Source organism: Perognathus longimembris, chromosome 2 (assembly GCF_023159225.1).
Source record: "Perognathus longimembris pacificus isolate PPM17 chromosome 2, ASM2315922v1, whole genome shotgun sequence".
Classification (NCBI taxonomy): domain Eukaryota; kingdom Metazoa; phylum Chordata; class Mammalia; order Rodentia; family Heteromyidae; genus Perognathus; species Perognathus longimembris.
In genome coordinates, this window is record NC_063162.1 from 93,637,737 (window position 1) to 93,658,391 (window position 20,655).

Genomic DNA, 20,655 nt, shown 5'->3' on the forward strand with positions numbered 1-20,655 from the left:
GCTTACCTACTATTTTTCATATATGTATTTTCTTTTTCCCAAATTTCAGCCTTAGTTGTCATTTGAAAAGCTTAATGTTAGAGAGCTTAAGTTTATAAAATAAAATAATAAATTTTTAAGAGGGCACTGTAAAAATAATGACAAACTTTTCTCCTGTTTTCTGGTACCTTTGCTAGGGATCGACTTCTTTTATGAAGTTTTGTTCCTTGCTTTTCAATAGTCTTTCTCTTCTAAATTTCTTAGGAGTTCACCGAATTTGCAGTGTTGTCATTCACATTATCTATGCCATCCATTTTTCATCTCCATCATATTAAATACCCACACAGAGAATTGATGTGCCACAAATAGCCTTACTACATCTTAGTAAAGCTTTCATTGGAAATCAGAAAAGTTCAAGGAAACAAAGTTACTTTCCAAAACAAATAAGGTTCAACTTTATCATATTAGAATTTATTTTTATTGATTCTATTCTATTTTCTTATAGTCTGTGGCATATAAACAGACCTCTCTTTAATACTGGATAAGATGAAACAATTCTACAATATAAAGTCCTGCATTTACCATCCCATATGCATGTCCTTATGGCCATCCTTCCATGTGGCCCAGAAATGCAACTATATAAGAGAAGAGAAAGCACAATTCTAAAATAAGTATCAAAATTGAGAGACAAAGGATAAAACAACAAACAATTCCAAAAGCAATACTTACAAAACCATTTGGTGTAAACCAACTGAACAATTCATGGAGGGTGAGGGAAAGGGGGAAGGGGGGAAATGAGGGAGGAGGTAACAAATTGTACAAGAAATGTACCCACTGCCTTACGTATGAAACTGTAACCCCTCTGTACATCACTTTGACAATAAATAAGTAATTATTCAGAAAATAAAAGAAAAGAAAATTAGTATTTTCCATCTACAAATTATGTTTTTATATGAGATATTTCTATCCACTATAGTGATTAACATTTAGCTAATTGATTCTGTAGAGTCTTTGACAATTTCCTATGATGTCTTTCTTGGTAATATCTTCCCCTAATGCTGGAGATAGAATATCAGCTCACCACAGTAGGAGATAATGTGTTGGGAGTTACAAACAACTTTTAATGCACATAGCAATAAGGATTAAAAGTAAACAAAAAAAAAGAGACAAAATGTATGAAACAATGATCCAGACATTGGCCATCAAGCAGCATAAGTCAGTGACACACAAGTGAAAAATAAAGGAAGCAATCCTTGTAACTGGTCCTGTTTATTGTGTGGAAAAGTCCCAGCCCAAAGCTCAGCAAGGAAGTACCCAGCAGTATTCTAGGAGAATCATGTCTTAAACAAACAGATCCCACAGTCCAGGGAAGATAGCTAGTCTTTAACAGCAGATTCCCAAAGGAAAAGAGTTGCACAGAAAAATAAAGGGTCTCATGGAGTTTTCATTTGCATTCAAACCAGCATGTAAGTGAAAAGAATTACTCATAAATCTGGACAAAGAACTGTCCTTGAAGGACCAATTCAGACCATACAGGCACTGGAACAGAATGTGTTCCCAGAAGTAAAAAAAAATTCCATAATTCATAGAACACCAAACTGAGCATTCAGAAGGGTGCTTGCTTAAGCTTAGAGAAAACTCAGGCCTAGACTAAAGACTAGTCTAATCCCACTAACAAAATTGGAACTCTGCCAGGTTGGTATCACTTATTCCTCATCCTTGGGAGAGTTGTGGTTGAGGACTCCCCAGTTATTCCAGGGCCAAGAAGGATGCAGGCGAGAAGTGGTATAAGGATATCATGCATATCCTACTTTCTCTCTATCTTGCTGTTAGCAAGGAAGGAATACAACTCTCAGAATAAAATTCTAAAGGCTGGTGTGCCCATAAATACAGTGTTTAGGGAACTGATGATGACAACACTGAAAATGGTTTACTTCCTTATCATGGACAATGTACCCATTGTTCGTGGGATTACTGCATCTTTGTTATGCAATTATCCACATAATATGTTAAGGCACTGTACCTCCCAGTGACCATGTTGTTGATCTCTGATCGTCTCACCCCTGACATACAGCTCCATTCACTGTTAATGAGACACAAAATTTCATGAACTTTCCTATGTTGCTATCAGAATTAAAAGTTAGTCTCATAAGGCCTTTGCAGAAGAGTTTTTAACCTTTTTTCTTTGAGAAGATTTCATCTAATATATTTATAATACATTTCATATAATATATGTAGGAACTGAAACAGCAGTGCTGTGATATTACTCGTCATGTCCAGTTCTTGGAATATAAATCTTGTTTTCCTCAGAAAAACAGGGATGACAATGCTAAATTGTTATTGTTAATACCTACTGTCTCTGACAAGCTTGGAGAAACATATGATCCTATCAACGCACAATGCTTAGTGTTCTTTGATTTCTGAACCCAGTTACTATGACCAGAAAGAGACTGCTGACTTCTTCATTGGTTGGATTCAAATTTGGGGAGATTTTCCGGGCAGCTGGTGTTCTGCACGATTTCAGAGGCTGACTGGGTAATAATTGAGACAGATGCTTCCTGTTTCTGCCTTGCTGCTGCTACCATATTTTGCTCTTGTGTGGAGGTCTACGCTGATGAGACCCAAGACACGGGATCCAAACTCATTTTTCATTTTTTGTTTTCTTTTTTTTTTTTTTTTTGTGCCAGTCCTGGGCCTTGGACTCAGGACCTGAGCACTGTCCCTGGCTTCTTTTTGCTCAAGGCTAGCACTCTACCACTTGAGCCACAGCGCCACTTCTGGCCATTTTCTGTATATGTGGTGCTAGGGAATTGAACCCAGGGCCTCATGTATGCGACTTGCCACTAGGCCATATTCCCAGCCCTCATTTTTCTTTTTGGATATTTAATGTATGATTATTAGTAACTCAGCTAATGAAAAGTCAAAGAATCTCTACTATCATAGTCTAGTGAGGAAAACTACATCTTGATTCTTATCTGGATTTATCTATAGAAAAGATAACAGTCAAATGTAAGACAGAGGGCTGGGGATATGGCCTGGTGGCAAGAGTGCCTGCCTCATATACGTGAGGCCCTGGGTTCGATTCCCCAGCACCACATATACAGAAAACGGCCAGAAGTGGCGCTGTGGCTCAAGTGGCAGAGTGCTAGCCTTGAGCAAAAAGAAGCCAGGGACAGTGCTCAAGCCCTGAGTCCAAGCCGCAGGACTGGCCAAAAAAAAAAAAAAAAAATGTAAGACAGAGTGAAAACTCAGGTAACATGACTTTCTGGTTTTCTTTCATTTCACCCATTACTGTCTACTATTTTGAGAGACAAACTGAAAGAATAAATTAGATTCTCTTCAGTCTTACGAGGAATTTGAGCTGATGCTCACACCTGGTCACTAGTATGTACCACTGGGAGCACTTCTTCATGTTCTAGATGGTGTAATTAGTACTCCAGTGCATGGGACAGTCCTGTTACCTACTCATGAATTCATTCCCAAGTTAAGGGATCAAAGAACTTGAGATCAATTCCTCAAGCCCAGAGCATAGAGTAGGTTGCCAATCTTATTTAAATTTCCACACAGGGTTCTTAAAATGTATTCGGGGGGAAAAAAATCTAAGGAGCGTTGTGTCTTTTATGATCAGAAGTATACCACTTTCTTCTATCTCACTTCATTTTTAATCCTTCTATTACTTGGTTGAAGCAAAATTAAATGTAAACTCATTATTTCAAAACAGCATTATCCCATGATCACCCTTTCATTATGATATTTCCACTGACCTATGTAGATACAGCAGAGGGTTACATGATGATGGTGGTAAAGGTGATGATGATGATATGATGATGTCTGGAGGAACTATTTGTGCTAATGATGGTGAGGATCAAAATGATGGGATTATTGTTATTGTTTATTTACTTACATAATAAAGCTTTTCAGTTTTCCTACCATAGGTTTTGTGATTTTGTGAGTTAAGGTGATTTTCTGAAAGTTAACTGTTTTCAAGTTTATCTTCAAGGTCATGCTTCATTTCTGAAAGAAAAGGCAAAATCAAAGTGTAAAGCTTTAAAAAAAAAAACTCGTAAAGACACCAAAATATCTGGGTAGCCCTTGGGAATGATGTCCTCTAGTCACTAACTTGGGGCTGTGATATTAGATGTAGGTTTGGGACAGCTTCTCTCTCTTCAGATTCATTCATTATGCACTGCAAACTGCCATCCTCAACACAAAGGCTGGCAGGCAGCAATTTACAACTAACTTCCAGCAATGCTTTATATGCATGGGCTAGGCAATGCCCCTGGATTTGATTTGATTTTTCCTTTAAGTCTCCTCCATACATATGAACACAAAACTTTGTGTTCATAAGTGCTATCCTCTTATGAATATTTTAGCATCTTAACTAAGTGATGAATTCATCTCATAAAAGATTGGGTAGCTGTATCATGGCTAAGAGACTCACAAGACAAAAGCTTCTAAGATTGTCAGAGGTAATTAATACTGTGAGAAATAGAAATCACTTTAGCATTATGGTGAGACTTTGAGACCAGGAATATAAAAGACAGCATAGAAATCTGGGCAAGTATGGGAACAAGTGAACCCCTGAAAGATGTCTATAGAAAAACACATTCTTATGGAACAAAAGGGCTTTATTTCTGGAAGATGCTTTATTACCCCTCATAAGAAGAGAAAATTTTAGGGAATGTGCACATGCTTTAAGTGGTAAGATGTGGCAGGAGTTACATTATAATATTAGTATAAAATCAGGAGACAGTGAAATTTAGATGTGAATCTTATTAATTCTGAAGTTTTTAATTATAGGATTCAGAATACAAAGTGAATAACCATTAGGAAAACTTAGAGCAATAAAAGTGATAAGAAAAAATGTTTGCGCCTATTTTATTCATTTTTGTTATAAAACTTTTCCAACAGAAACCAACATATGCCTTGAATCTGAACAAACAGAACCACATTGTGAATTACAGTAACACAAACTTTCTTTTTAACTGAAGACCAAAGTATCTTTCTAGAGAACAGAAAGCATGAGGCAAAGTTTGGAAAGAAAGCAGAGCAATTACTGCCATCCATAGAGAAGTCAATTTTTAATAACCAAGTAATAAATACAAAAAAATGTTAATTTACCCCCAAAACCATCTCTTTAAGTTCTATCAAAAGAATACTCTGCCCATTCAATACACAAACATCCAATATATAACTACAACCTGTATGCAAGCATATGCAATAGACTAAATGTAGCTACAAAAATTTTACCCCTACCAAAAATAGTCTCATGTAATTTTGCAGTGGCTCACACTGGTAATTCTAGTTACTCAGGAGACTGAGATTTGTGAATTGTAGTTTGAAGCCAGCTCAGGAAGGCAAATTAGAGAGACTCTCAAGTCTAATTAAATAGCAAGAAGCCAAAAGTGGCAGGATAGCTCAAGTGATAGAACAGAGTACCAGCCTAGAGAGAAAAAGCAAGAGTGCAAGGCCCTGACTTCAAGTCCTGGTGCTGGCTGGAACACACACACACACACACACACACACACACTCACACAAACACACACAGTCTAAACTGTAGATAGGGATACGATTACGCTCTTAAAAGTATAATTTTCCACTTCATTTCTTTTTTTTTTTCTTTTTTTTTTTTTTTTTTTTGCCAGTCCTGGGCCTTGGACTCAGGGCCTGAGCACTGTCCCTGGCTTCCTTTTGCTCAAGGCTAGCACTCTGCCACTTGAGCCACAGCGCCACTTCTGGCCGTTTTCTGTATATGTGGTGCTGGGGAATCGAACCCAGGGCCTCATGTATATGAGGCAAGCTCTCTTGCCACTAGGCCATATGCCTAGCCCCTTTCCACGTCATTTCTAACCCAAGTATGAAAGAGTTCCTGGATTTTATCTGCTCTTCTCAACAAACAACTATCATTTGGTTATATTTAGGAAAAATGACTCCTTTGCCTCATATATAAGTATCTGTAATTCTAATTTAGGATCAAATCACTATGGAAAAGTTTGTCCTTTGTTAAAGAGGATTTTGTGTGTATGCCTCTGATAAAGAGTCTAATTGGATCCATTTTTTGGAACATTTTGTTTGTCCAGCTAATTATCCTGGGAAAATTAATATCTTTACCTAGTTAAAACTAATTACACTATAAAGCAGCCCAATAAAACTGGGACTTCAGAAAGAATTGCAGATCTACTGGCCCCTGGTCTGAGTAGACTTTGTCTCTTTTGTTTTGTTTTGTTTGGGGGCTGGAAGTCAGGGCTTATACGTTGTCCCTGAGGTTTGTTGTTTTGTTTTATCTTCTTTTGTTTGCTCAAAGCTAGAACTTTACCACTTTAGCCATAGCTCAACTTCTAGCTTTTTGGTCATTAATTGGAAATAAGAGTTTCACAGACCTTTGTACCCAGTCTAGCTTATGAACAGAGTCCTCAAATCTCTACCTCCTGAGTAGCTAGAATTACAGGCGTGAGCACCAGGACCCTATAAATTTGTATTATTTTAAAAGAATTTCATATTGGGGAACTCGGGAATTGGGAGAAACACTAAATTCTCACAAACAAAAGGATATCCTATTAAATACAACTATAAAGTGACGTTTTTATGATTCCTGTGATTGTGACAGGTTCATGTAAGCCACCATAATTAAAATTCAGTCAGGGGCTGGGAATATGGCCTAGTGGCAAGAGTGCTTACCTCATATACATAAAGCCCTAGGTTCAATTCCCCAGCACCACATATACAGAAAAGGCCAGAAGTGGTGCTGTGGCTCAAGTGGCTGAGTGCTAGCCTTGAGCAAAAAGAAGCCAGGGACAGTGCTCAGGCCCTGAGTTCAAGGCCCAGGACTAGAGAGAAAAAAAAAAAAACTTTAGTCAGCATTCTTATATGTAACAACATTATATATATATATTTATATATATATATATATATATATATAATCAAACTGAATTACAGAGAGGTTACAGTTTCATACATTAGGCATTGGATACATTTCTTGTACTGTTTGTTACCTCGTCCCTCATTCTCCCCTCCCCCCCCTTTCCCTTCCGTCCCCCCATGAGTTGTTCAGTTGTTCAGTTCATTTTCACCAGTTTGTAAGTATTGCTTTTGTAGTTGTTTGTCTTTTTTTACCCTGTGTCTCTCAATTTTGGTATTCCCTTCCAATTTCCTAGTTCTAATACCAGTATACCCGGTTTCCAATATACTCTCAGATACATAGATAGTGTAGGTACAACCACAGGAAGGTGATACAGGAATATCATCAATAATAGAGGCTATTTTGTTCTATCTTGTTTAAATTTCACCAATTCGTCCTTGAAATCCTTACTTGCTGCAGCATAGTGCCCTCTGCTGACCACGATGAAACACTGAATTATGAGGGAAAATGTAAGGAACGGAAAAAGAAAGCTCAAAATTGGTTTGGAAAAAAAAGAAAGAAGTCAAATTGAAATTGAAACACGTAGTCGCCAACAGCTAAGCTTTGCTATGTGTTAAAATATATAGCATGTAGCTGGGCACCGGTGGCTCACATCTGTAATCCTAGCTACTCAAGAGGCTGAGATCCGAGGTCACAGTTAAAAGCCAGCCCCAGCAGGCTTTGATTAATCACAGAAAAAGTTGGGAGTGGTACTGTGGCTCAAGTGGTAGAATGCTAGCCTTGAGCAAAAGGAGCTCAGAGACATCACTCAGGCCCAGAGTTCAAGTCCTAGAACTGGCCCAAAAAATAAAATAAAGCATATCTATCTCAAACCGAAAAGATAAAACATAGTTTTTTGTTTGAATTTGTTGTAAAATTATGGTCTGGCAATGTTAATCCATTTGACTTATGTTAAAAATCAGTCTCCCTTCCTTCCCCTTAATATCACCCCTGAGGTCAATTATCACTTTTTTTAAGTGATAAAAGGAACTTTTATTATTTTTTTTTTTAGATTCTCACATTTTAATGCACATCAAGAGTGTTCTAGAAAGGCTGGGAATATGGCTGAGTGGTAGAGTGCTTGAGTAGCATGCATGAAGCCCTGGGGTCGATTCCTCAGTATCACATAAACAGAAAAGTCTGAAAGTGGTGTTGTGGCACAAGGTGTTGAGTGTTTTAGCCTTCAGCAAAAGAAGATCAGGCGTAGTGTCCAGGCCCTGAGTTCAAGCCCCAGGACCAGAAAAAAAAAAAAAGAGTGTTCTAGAGAACACATTAAAAATACAAGTGTCCTGAGCTCCATGTTTTAGGATTATCAACTAGTACTGTAGACTTAAGAATCTGAATTGTAGCTTTAAGCAAAAAAGCTAAGGGACAGCTCCAGGCTCTAAGTTCAAACATAGTACCAGCACCAATACACACACAAATTTCAAAGAACTTGTATAAAGAAACATAAAAATACTTGAAAAGTTTACAGCACAGCTGTAGCAATTGTTACTTCTAGCATATATGAGCATACTTAAGTTTTAGCTAACATTTTTTAATAACATGAACCTAACCTGAACATGCTATGTATTCCCCTTTACATTCTGTGTTTCAAGATTCCTATTATTGTGGAATGTAATTGTATTTACTCGAGCATTTTAATAAAACATAAAAAAGAGATACACTTTATAGTCTAACCTACCATCAACTCCTCCTATAAGCAATGTCTTTATATGCACAAAGATGAATGGCCAAATGAGAAAATGTCATTTAAATTAAAATGTCTGAAACTATCAAAAAGAAGAATCTGAATTTTATTATTTACCCTTAGGGAACATTAATGAAGGCATTTTGTTTTTGGTCAGTTAGAAATTGAGGATTGTTTAGTTACCAAAGTCTGTTTTCACCAAGAAAGAAATGCACTTCGTCAAATGTTGCATTTTCCAGCCTCTCTTACATTTGTCTGTGGCAATTTGGTGAAGTTTTAACAAAAAGATAAGCAGATTCTTAAAGAAAGTTGATTCCACAGGGAGATTCTGGTCCTTTCCACATTCAGCTGCCTAGAAGATGGAAGCAGGAGAGGGTGCTGCCACAGCTTGTTCGACTCTTAGAGTAAAAACCAAGGATGATACAGAAAAAAGAAACTGGTTGTGTAGTTCCTTCTCTCTCTCAGCCTCTTTTACCTCTGTTTTGTGGAAGGCACTGTGATCTTGTGCTTTCTGTTATTCACAGCCAATTTTGATGAGCAAAATGATTTTCAGACTGAAGACTTTTGAACCAACTCTGATAAATCAATACAATGTGACAAGACATAACTGGGCCTAGGGGGAGGCAGCAGCCCTCCAGGGGCATCTGTGCCCACTTGATCAACTTCAGGTTCATGAAACTTGACAGTGGGGAAAGTCCAGTGTGTGCAAGTAAGTGTTCAAAAGTGTGATATGATGGCAATTTAGTTGATAAAAGTTACAGAAAGAGGAACAGAAATTGGATATGAGGAAATGGGCCAGGTCTACTTTTAGAAATGCTATCTTTGCATGGCAAGATTCCAATACAGATGATTTAAAGGTAATTTTTTTTAACAATGAGTTGGGAAAGAGTGGTAATTAGAATGCCTCATAGGTTTACTGAAAACATGTACCACAGAACTGTGTTTCATTCTTTGAAATAGAAATGCACTCCATGGACTTTTCCAGCAATAGTTTGGTGGCTATGTGATTCACAATATTCTTTTTATAAAGGTGGGAAAACCAGATTAAAGTTTAAACAGATGAATTGTAACTGTTTGCATGGCAAAAAGTGATCTGATGGAAAGATGGACATCAGACATGAAGGGAGATTTGTACTGATGGCTTATAGGGGTGTCTTTTATGTACTTTGGGTGCTCTTCATTATATCTTTGACAAAGCCATGGAAGGTCCATTATGAATGACAGAGGCAACAAGAAATCAAAAGGGACAATGAACAAATTAGATTATAAATCTCAAGTATACAAATGTAAAATGAAGGGCTATCTCTAGGAAGATGAAAATATAACATGAATACTCATGATACATTGAGAAAAAGTCCAAGAAATCTACTATGTAAGTATAAAATGGTACAGAAAGTGTGTTAGACATTCAGGCCACATTGAGTCCAAATTGAAAGGAGTCAGCAAACGAATGAATGCAATTAGGGATGGCCATCCCAAGTAAAGGGCAAATGACCAAGGGCTGGAAACTTCTAAAGTGTAATTGAAAAAGAGACAGAGTAAATGCAGATGGAGGGAAATAAGAGGCCGGTGACTCAAGAAACAGACTTGGCAATTCAACCTTAATCAAAGGAAAATTTAAATTGGCTATCTTTCTTTTGTTTGATATTCTGAGAAACTGATAAAGTCATTAAAATAACATTTCACATCATACACTCGATTTTTGTGACCTCTTGAAGAGATGAATGTCAACATATTCTCTTGTATTTTCTCCAGTATGTCCAGGAGAGAGAGAAAAATCAAGATAGAAATCTGTCAGTATATGGAGTAACTCTGCCTTTTCCATTTGAAAACACCACCAATAGCCCAAAAGGAGAAAAAAGAAACCACTTTAATTCTGCAAGTACAGAAAACTAAATGTACCCTCAACCCTACTACAATCAGACAGCTGACTTTCCTAGTAGAACGGAGAACTTCCAATGGCAAGGTTGCAAGGAGAAAAAGATGTCTTGTTCTTAGCCTTTACAGTTCAGATCAAAACCATTGGTGTACTCAGGCATCATGAGAACACACCCCAAGTTCCTAAAGCAGCCAGTAAGCTGAGTCATTGCAGATTAAATAAACATGCTGAGTTGAATCAAAAAGTAAATAAAATGCATTTGTGACATAAGTTTGTATTTACAGAAATCCTGCTGCTAACTTAAATCTGGACTATTTAATAAAAGAGAGAGAGAAGTCTCCCAAGTTAAGTTTACTTTAGTTGTAAAACATATCCAGAAACTTTGGGTCTGGAAAACCATGTGACAAAGTCTTAAAAAAAAAACTCATTGAATAATCAAAAAAAGGTGTTTTGAGCAAAATGAAAGTAATTTTTTAAACACCATCAAGCCTATTCTCAGACTAATTTTACCTATTGATTGAAAAAAATTGTTATCCTGTAAATAACACTAGTAATTAGGAGAAAGTCAAGGAACATGCTGCATCAGCTGGTTAATAGTTCTAAGATTAATCTATGATATCTGCTGATGTTTAAAGGACAATTTGATCTGATACTTACTTTTAACTTATCTGTAATGCTCAAAAAATAATAACAATCAATGGAAAACAAACCCAGAACAAAATCTGCCCTCTGAGTCACCAGGCACTGTCCGTCTATTTGCTCAATCAGAATGTCTCAGATCAGAAAAATTGCCCTTAGGTGGGTCAGTGCCTGGCAACTTACTGCACCCTGGCAAGTGCAAATATGATCACTATCCAAGATGTAGTCTTTCAAGAACCAGGCCATTAAAGTGCAGAGTATGGAGGGCTTCGATAGAGCTAAGCATAAATCATGTGGAAACATACAAAAAGAAATGCATGGAACCCAACCTGGGTATATAGCTGGAAATCAGATGCAGGCACCAATGGCTCATACCTCTCACACTAGCTTCTCAGTAGGGTGAGAGCTTAGGGCTCAAGTTCAAAGCCAGCCCAGGCAGAAAAGTCTAAGAGAGTCCATCTCTAATTAAAAAGCAAAATGCTGGCTCCAGGTATGGCTTCAAAGATATAGCACCAACAGTGATGGAAAAAAATTGAAATATAGCATGAGGTCTGGAGCCGTAGCATAGTATTTTGAGTGCACATACACACACAACGAGCTGGAGATCATAATGTTCAGAAAAGGTAATTTGAGAGTAGTAGTACTATGTAATTTCATTAATATTCAGAATACAGAATTTGATCCTACTGAAATTGGGAGCAGAATGGGCACATATTAGAGGCTGGACAAAGAAAGGTGGGGGAGGGAGGGATAAAAGTTGGCCCAGGGCTACTGAATTACAGTTTGATAGGAGTAAGAAGTTTTGTTGTTGCAGAACTATTCATGGTATTTGTGTATTGTTTATCCCAAAGAGCTAGAAGAAAGGACTTTAGAATGTTTTTCCCATGAAGCAGTGTTACACATTTGAGATGAGAAATTGTTCAAACTCCCAATGCTCACAGGTGAAACAGGGGGACTGATTGTTGCTGAGGCACAAGGGCAGGGACAGTGAAGGCATTAGGCAGGACCAGGCCATGTGGTGCTAAGAGTATTATGACAACTACCAGGAAACACTGAAGAGGAATAGTGGTGGTGGTGGTGGTATTTCTTTGATTATCACATTTTAAAAAGTATTTTTAAGTAGTTCTACAAAGGACTTGCCATTTAACAAAGCAGTTTATGAGTACTATATATGTCTTGATCAATGTCACCCCTTTCCACATTTTCACCCATCCTTCTCCTAACTTATCTCTTCTTTCGTCTTCTTAATGCTGTAGGATGGATGTACACTGTATTCTTGACTGCATTCTCCCCATCTTCTCCTCTTCATTTGTCTACTCTTTTGCCCTTGGCTCCACCTTTCTCTTTCAAGTACCCACTTAATGTGGTTTTATTTTGCTAGGCTTTGGCTTTGCCCTTCTACAGCAATTTTATTACATGTGTCCTTCACAGGGCCATTCTATCAGGCATATTGGTAAAACAGAATGGAATTTCAGAGCCTGGGAGTTTGAGATTGTTAATCATTCTCCAAGTGTGAAATTCTACTAGCCCAAAGCAGACAAAACAGGAGTTAAAGAAAGAAGGAGGGATGGAAAGTAAATTAACAAGCACAATCAAACCAAAATTGATAGAGTTTAGGAAGAGAACACAACACCCTATAGTAAGGTATTGAGAGACAGTATACACAGCCTCAAGATACAGATTCTAGAATTATAAACATCTCTCAGATGATTGTTTGAAAGTAACTTATTGAAGAATTATATTAGAGGAAATGATATTGTTAGGTGGACAGATAAAGGAACAATGGAAGTAATAAGGGCAATAGAGCTAGGCATAAAAGATATGGTATGCTGCAATAGTCCAAGTGAGGAAAAAATGTGTTTCAGATGTTGATGGTAAATGTGGAAAGAAAACTATAGACTCCGAAGAAATTCATGGAAGCCAAGCTGTTATTGCTCAGGTCTATACTCCTTACTACTCAAGAGGCTGAGATTTAAAGACAGTCCTGACAGAAGTCTTCCAGAGTCTTATATGGCATATGTGCACAATAGAATTCTATGCTTCCATCAGAAAGAATGGCATCACCCCACACAAAGGAAATGGAAAAACTTAGAAGTAAACCAGACCCAAAGAAGCATAGCATAGACTCCATGATTTCCTTCATTTATATAATAATTATTGTATGTCTAGGATAGTCCTATAAGAGGATCACAATACTTCAGTAGCTATGTACATATGACCATATAAGATGATGCTAAGTAAAATGAACTCCTAGATATGAAAACAAAAGGCTTTTCTTTGATGTTGTTGTTTTTAATTACTATGTGAAATTATTTCATTTTTTTCTTTGGTTTATCCCTTGTTGCCACTGTATTTGATTTTGGTACCCTGTGTCATATATATATATATATATGTGTGTGTGTGTGTGTGTGTGTGTGTGTTTACCTGAATTGTGGAAAGGAAAAGGAACCCAAAAAAGTGAGACAAACTACAAAGGGTGAACCAATGCAACAGTGATACTCACAAGGCAACATGTTAGAAATGAACCTTACCATTTGTGGGGAAGGGGCCTGTGGGGTGGGAAGAAAGTGGGAGAAAAATGAGAAATGGGGTAACAATGTTGGACAAGAAATGTACTCATTACCTTACAAATGCACTGTAACCCCTCTGAACATCACCTTGACAGTAAAACTATTTTTTTATAAAGCTGGGCTAGAGGTGTGACTCAAGTAGTAGATCACCAGCTGTGAGGGGGGGAAAAAAGCCAAATGTGTGCTTTGAGACCCTGATTCCCAGTCCTTAGTCCCAACACACACACACACACACACACACACAGAGGAATCTTAAGGAAACTCACAGATCTGTGACTGGTGAGAAGTTCAGAGCCCCCAGCCTAATTTCATGTTTCCATAACCAGGACAATTCAATAGAATTAAGCTATTTTCTAATCCCTTAGACATTAATCACAGACACTTACTAACTTGTCAACTTCCACAGCTGAGAACTGTGCTAGGAACATAAGACCTGGTAAATATTTACATATATATTTGCAAACCAACGCTGAGGAAAACAATAACAGTAATGCAAACTTAGTGTTCAGATGTAATCTCATATTTACCAGTCATACATGTGACTACCCATTTTGAAAAGACTCAGACCTACAAGCATGAAAGTTATTTCCAAGAGAACAACAATTCCAATCACTTTCAAATCAGTTCCAAATTGTTAATGCAAACTATTAACACAGAGCAGCCATCTTTTCTAGCTAAAACAAGCTGGACAATAATAGTAGCTGAACTTTTCTCTGTGACTCCTAAATGAATGTAAAGAGACTTTTAAATTCTTGGAATGATTAAATGCAACTTTGTAGTGAAGGCTGTGGGCAGTGTTCCAGAAGAGTTCTCAAGTTCCCTGGTCATTTGTTGGGCATAAACAAGATCAAGCATTTTAGGTGAGTAGATAATGACTAGGGAGAAAGGTTTTCAAGATTCCCTTTCTGGTAGTGCGTGCGTGTGTGTGTGTGTGTGTGTGTGTGTGTGTGTGTGTGTGTGTTATCACTTATGAATTAGGGCATGTACTTTTATGATCATGTAGAGGATAACTTTTGTTTTTTTAATTTAATTTTTATTGTAAAGGTAATTACAGAGGGTTTATAGTCATATGTCTGATGATGAGTGCAATTCTTTTTGAACAGTGTGACCTCTTTCCTCATTTTCTCCCCCATTTTTCCATCCCTATCACTCTCCGCTGCAAGTTGTATAGTTCATTTTCAACATAGTGTCTAATGAGTATCACTGCTGCATTAGTCACCCTATATGCCACTATTTCTGTGCTTCTTTTTCCTTTCCCCAAATCAGATAGACTTATATGCAAGAAAAAAAAAGGTACAGAAATCAAAAACAGCGGGGAAAAAAGTGGGGGGGGGGTAGTGAAACAAGAAAAAAAAGCACAAAAACCTCTTGTTTCCATTTCTTTGAGTTCATTTTGATAAGCATTATTTTATATTATCATAGGCACATAGCTATTGAGCCTTTGTGACCCTCTCCTAAATAGATACTCCTTTGGTCTCACTGTGTGAATGCTTACAAGAGAACAACTTTTTAATTTGCAGGTTGTCTGCAGAAGAAGGGATATCTTCTCTTGATCTTCTTTTTGAGAAATCATAATGCTATGGCTTGTCTCTCAAATGCCAATTTCTGCTTACCTAGAGAGGGGAGGAACAACTAATCTGATTCCATGACACCTGGCTGGCACTCATAGGCCATGTTCTATTATTGAAGAGAGGCTTGCAGCAGCTCGAATGCAAGAATGAGTGTGGCTACTTTCTCTTTCTCTTCTTATGCCTCAGTGAGGTCTGGCCTCCTTCCTCGCCTGTTTCCTATATCCTCTGATTGGCAATGGTGGATCCTGGTTTCTCCCAAAGCATGGGAAACACATGTCATTCCCCCTCCTTATTTGCTTTCAGAGGAGCTATGAGACTGGCTTTTGAACTCTGAGTAGCTGGTACATTGGACAATGGTTCTCATGTGTGTTCTGCTGCATGAAGTTAAAACACTCCTCTTACAGATATCCCGCAGCACTTACCTCATTTGGATTCATTGCAAGGGAAAGAAGATTTCACTTTAAAACTAAGGATAAGCCATATTCTCCTTAACCATAAAGCTCATTAACAGCTGGTTTTCAGTGCTAGCCGTTAGGACTTGTATGAGAGCCCATGGCTCATTTGACTAGTAATCCATGATTTCATCTGTAGCTGAAAACTCCCGGGAAAGAAACATGCTTGACAAACCAACTGCTAACCAATAGCTACTCAGAGCACAAATGTTCTCAAAAATTATAGGAGTCCTAGCTACTCAGAAAGCTGAGATTCAAGGATTGTGGTTTGAAGCCAGACCAGGCTGGAAAGTTTATGAGACTCTGACCTCCAGTTAACAAGAAGCTGCAAGTTGAGTTGTAGTTCTAGTGGAAGAGCACTAGCCTTGAGCCCAGAAGCTTAGCAACAGTCCCCAGGCCCTGAGTTCAAGCCCCAGGACTGTCACAAATAAAGTAATAAAATAGTAACCATCCATGAGAATTTGTTGAGAAAGTAACTTTTGAAGTAAAACTGATGAACACATTGATTCAGTATGTTTTGTATTATAATCTTCATTCTAGATTTCATGTTATTTAAAGCAGAAAATATGTCATGAGATTTTAATTTTGTGTGGGTATACACATGCATATATATTTATTTGTAGACAGATGCATAAACCAGGTATTACATATATTGGTGTGTAATTGTCCTCCCAGGATTTTATCTGCCTTCAGTGACTGCCATCTGCAATCAGGTAAACACAAGCTAACCTAAATGTGATGTGAAAGGACAAAATTTTTATCTCTTCATTATCAAAATATATAATGAGGATTGAGGATATTACATTGGTATTGTGATTTACACATTTTAGAATTACTTAGGGAATTCTCCTCAAAAGGAGAGGGACTGTGAGTCTGACAGTTGCCGCTTTTAGAAAGCTGGATAAGTAATCATTCTGTCCTGTTCTTTCCCATAACATGGAGTGGTAGATGATTTAAGCCTGAATTTTACTAGCAGAACTATATTCTGCATTCCCCAAGGCAGTACAGTTTCTAATTATACAAATTCATGATAATATGCTTGTCCTTAAGTTTTCCAGATTTTACAGTACCCATATCTTGTTGTGAATACATGTAGCATTGTGCTTCAAATTGTATTGTTGTCATTGTTGATGTTGTTGTTTATTATTGTTATTATTTTGCTGGTACCAGATTTTTTTTTCCCAGTCCTGGGCCTTGGACTCAGGGCCTGAGCACTGTCCCTGGCTTCCTTTTGCTGAAGGCTAGCACTCTGCCACTTCTGGCCGTTTTCCATATATGTGGTACTGGGGAATTGAACCCAGGGCTTCATGTATACAAGGCAGGCTCTCTTACCACTAGGCCATATTCCCAGCCCTGGTACCAGATTTTGAACCTTACATTTATTTGTTCAGCTTCTTTGTCCAGATGAACCTCTACCACCTGAGCCATGCCACTAGCGTGGATTTCTGTTTATTTTGGTGATGGAGTCTTGTGGGCTTTTCTGTCCAGGTTGCCTTTAAATTGTAATCCTCCTGATCTCCACCTCCTGAACACCAGGATTAAAGTGTGAGCCACTGGCACTAGCTTACACTTTCCTTTTTTGGTTTGTTTGCCAGTCCTGGGGCTTCAGATTCATGGCCTGAGCACTGTCGCTGGTTTCTTTTCACTCAAGGCTTGCACTGTACCTCTTGAGCCACAGCACCACTTATAGCTTTTTCCGTTTATGTAGTCCTGAGGAATCCACCCCAGGGCTTCATGCATACTAGGTAAGCACTCTACCACTAAGCCACATTCCCAGCCCCACTTTACGTTTTTTTGTTTTGTTTTCTTTTTGTGTTTTGGGGTTGTTTTTTTTTGCCAGTCCTGGGCCTTGAACTCAGGGCCTGAGCACTGTCCCTGGCTTCTTTTGGCTCAAGGCTAGCACTCTGCCAACTTGAGCCACAGCGTCACGTCTGGCCATTTTCTATATATGTGATGCTGAGGAATCGAACCCAGGGCTTCATGTATACGAGGCAAACACTCTTGCCACTAGAGCATATTCCCAGCCCCCTACTTTACCTTTTATAAAGGACTAATGTGTCTTGAAAGTCTTTCCAGGTCAGTAGCCAATTGGCTATTTCTTTTTCTTTGAAGATGCAAACAATTCCTTTGGATGGCTGAATCATAATTTATTTAACTATATATATGTTCTGAAATAAAACGGAAAACAGTTTTATCTTTAGGGGTAGAGAAAACAAGGGGAGATTGTTATGAACCAACAAAGAAACATTCCAGGAGCAAGCCTGCATGAAAGTCACTGAGGAAGGTGTCAATTTCTATTGCTAACCCCAGGGATCAGAAAGAAGACTGGCAATTGGCTGCTCATTCTGCATGGGGGCACAAGTGGATGAACACCTTGCTGTGAATTGTAAAAGCCTGCAAGGATCCTGCATAACTGAAGAAGAAAGTGATGGCTTGAAAGGGTACACCAAAGCACCAACTGAAAAGACTCATGGACCCTTGAATAACTTACTAGAAAGGCAAATATGTTTTAAAGTGACAATGTTAAGCTTCAAACTTGTAGATTATTTTCTTCACTATACATAAACATAGTATTACATGTCTACAGCTAAAATCAATAAATAATATGCATACATCTTTGGCTTCCACTTTCTTGTTACTTGTCTTCCTTCCTTCTTTCCTTCCTTCCTTCCTTCTTCCTCCCTTTCTCCCTCCCTCCCTTCCTTCCTTTCTTTCTTTCTGCCTTCCTGCCTTTCTTCCTTTTTTTGTCAGTCATGGAGATTGACCTCAGGGCCTGGGCACTGTCCCTGAGCTGTTCTGCTCAAGGCTTATACTCTACCACTTTGAGCCACAGCACCACATCTGTTTTCCTGGTGGTTAATTGGAGATAAGGGTCTCACTGACTGCCCAGCCCAGGCTTGCTTCCAACTTCGATCCTCAGATTTCAGCCTCCTGAGTAGGTAGGATTACAGGCTCCTGTAGGTGTGAGCCCACAGTGCCAAGCTACTATTATTTCATTAAGCCTGCCTTGCCTTACCCACTGTAACTCAGCAAACATTAATTAGTGCATAACTACCAACATGTTCTTTCTCTGGTCTGCTTTTGCTGTCATGCATACACATCTCCTGATAGGTGTCCCTGCTAAAACAGGACTGTATAAGGCTGACATTTCCATCCTACAGATGGAAGTTTTCTATCTGTAGATGCAGATTCTCCGTTGTGTCACCAGTCCTTCCTAACCAGAATCATTTGCCACTACTATAGCTCTTCCTTGCCTTTGCTTGTCCCTCTCCCCTGTTTTACGGCTTTCACATCTGAAATTATGACCATTTTTGTTGTTTGACCACAAAATAAAACTTTGTGGCCACAATAACATTAGATTTATTCAGTTTTAGTATAAGAAATCATAATGGTAACAAATAAATACAGTTCATAGTGAAGAAAACCCATGTTAATAGAATGTAACAAGCCTAAATGCATTTGCACCTATCCAATAAGAGAATTTTAACTCTATAAAGGAATAAAGAGAGAATTAGCAAAGGTGCTACATAAATCCATGATGACAGTGGGAAATATAAGATCATTCTCTCAGGAAATGAGAGAGCAACCAAGAAGAGCATTAAAGATGTCTTATAGCTGGGCACTGGTGGCTCATGACTGTAATTCTGTGAGGCTGAGATCTGAAAATTATGGTTCAATGTCAATCTGTCCAGGAAAATCCATGAGACTCTTTTCTCTAATTAACAAGGAAAAATAAACAGAGTTGTGCTTCAAGTGGTAGAGTGCCAGCCTTGAGGGCGAAAAAGCTAAGGGATATTGTCCAGGCCCTGAGTACATGCACCAGGACCAGTAACAGTAGAAGAAGAAGGAACAGGAAGAGAAGGAGAAGAAGGAGCAACAGCAGCAGCAGCAACAACAGCAGCATTGGAGACAGTCAGAACACTGAAGAACGAACTTGACTTCACTGACATTTACAGGATTCTGTCCTGAGAATTTCAGAATATAAAATCTTTTCCAGTGTAATGGAACGTTTAACAAAATAGAGCAAATGCCAAGCCATAAAGCAAGTCTCAACAGATTTCAAAGGGCTGAAGTAATAGCAACAATGTTTTCTGGCTTTAGTAGGATTATGATAAAATCAGTAACAGAAAGAAAATTAGAAACTTCCAAATTTGTTAAAATTAAGTAATACATGCTGAATGGCCTATAAGCTAAATTAGAAAAGTTACATCTTACAAACATAAAGTTGGGTAATAGAAGCCAAGCATAAAGAAGTACATTCTGTACAATTTTAATTACAGAAAGTCCCACAAAGTCTTTGATGATAATTAAAATATTTGCTTTTTTGTGGGTAGATTACTATTGCAGAGGTTCCTAAGATACTGATAATATTCTAGATTATAATGTTTTGTGTGTTACAGGGGTATATCTCAGCAAAAACTGAAAACTTGTGTATCTTAACCGAGCTCACTGGCTCACAAGTATAATTATAGATACTCGGGCTAAATCTGAGGATGGACAGGAAAGTACATGAGATTTTTGTCTCTAATTAACCACACAAAAGACAGAGCTAGAGCTGTGGTACAAGTGATAGAGTGCCAGCTCGAGGAACAAAGCTAAGGGATAAGACCCCGGCCCTAAACTGAAGCCTCAAAACAGCACAACATTTTTTAATTGTGTATCTTACTAATGTTACAATTCAACATGACTATTTACAAAAAAAAAAGGAACAATACAACCTTTCTTTTCTCTTTAAAAATTTTTTTCATTATCTTCAAGTAGTTGTACAAAGGAGTTGCCATTCATTGAAGCAGTGCATGAACACAGTGGGTCTTGATCAGTGTTACCCCTTTCAACATCACCCACCCCTCCCAAACCAACTCTTCCCTTACTTAATTTTAGGTTATATATTAATGTTTTTCCATTAAGCAAAGCATTTTATGTGTACAATGCATCCTGACTTTTGCCATCACATCAAAATCTTCATCCCACATTTGA

The 20,655-nt window shown here is 38.1% G+C and overlaps 1 long non-coding RNA gene across 1 annotated transcript; it reads left to right on the forward strand.

Moving 5' to 3' along the window:
* The first annotated feature begins 836 nt into the window (after positions 1-836).
* On the forward strand, positions 837-20,328 carry LOC125346851. The gene is made up of 3 exons (XR_007210047.1): positions 837-867; positions 14,939-14,948; positions 19,562-20,328. It is a non-coding gene; the product is annotated as an uncharacterized LOC125346851 (long non-coding RNA).
* Positions 20,329-20,655: the final 327 nt, after the last annotated feature.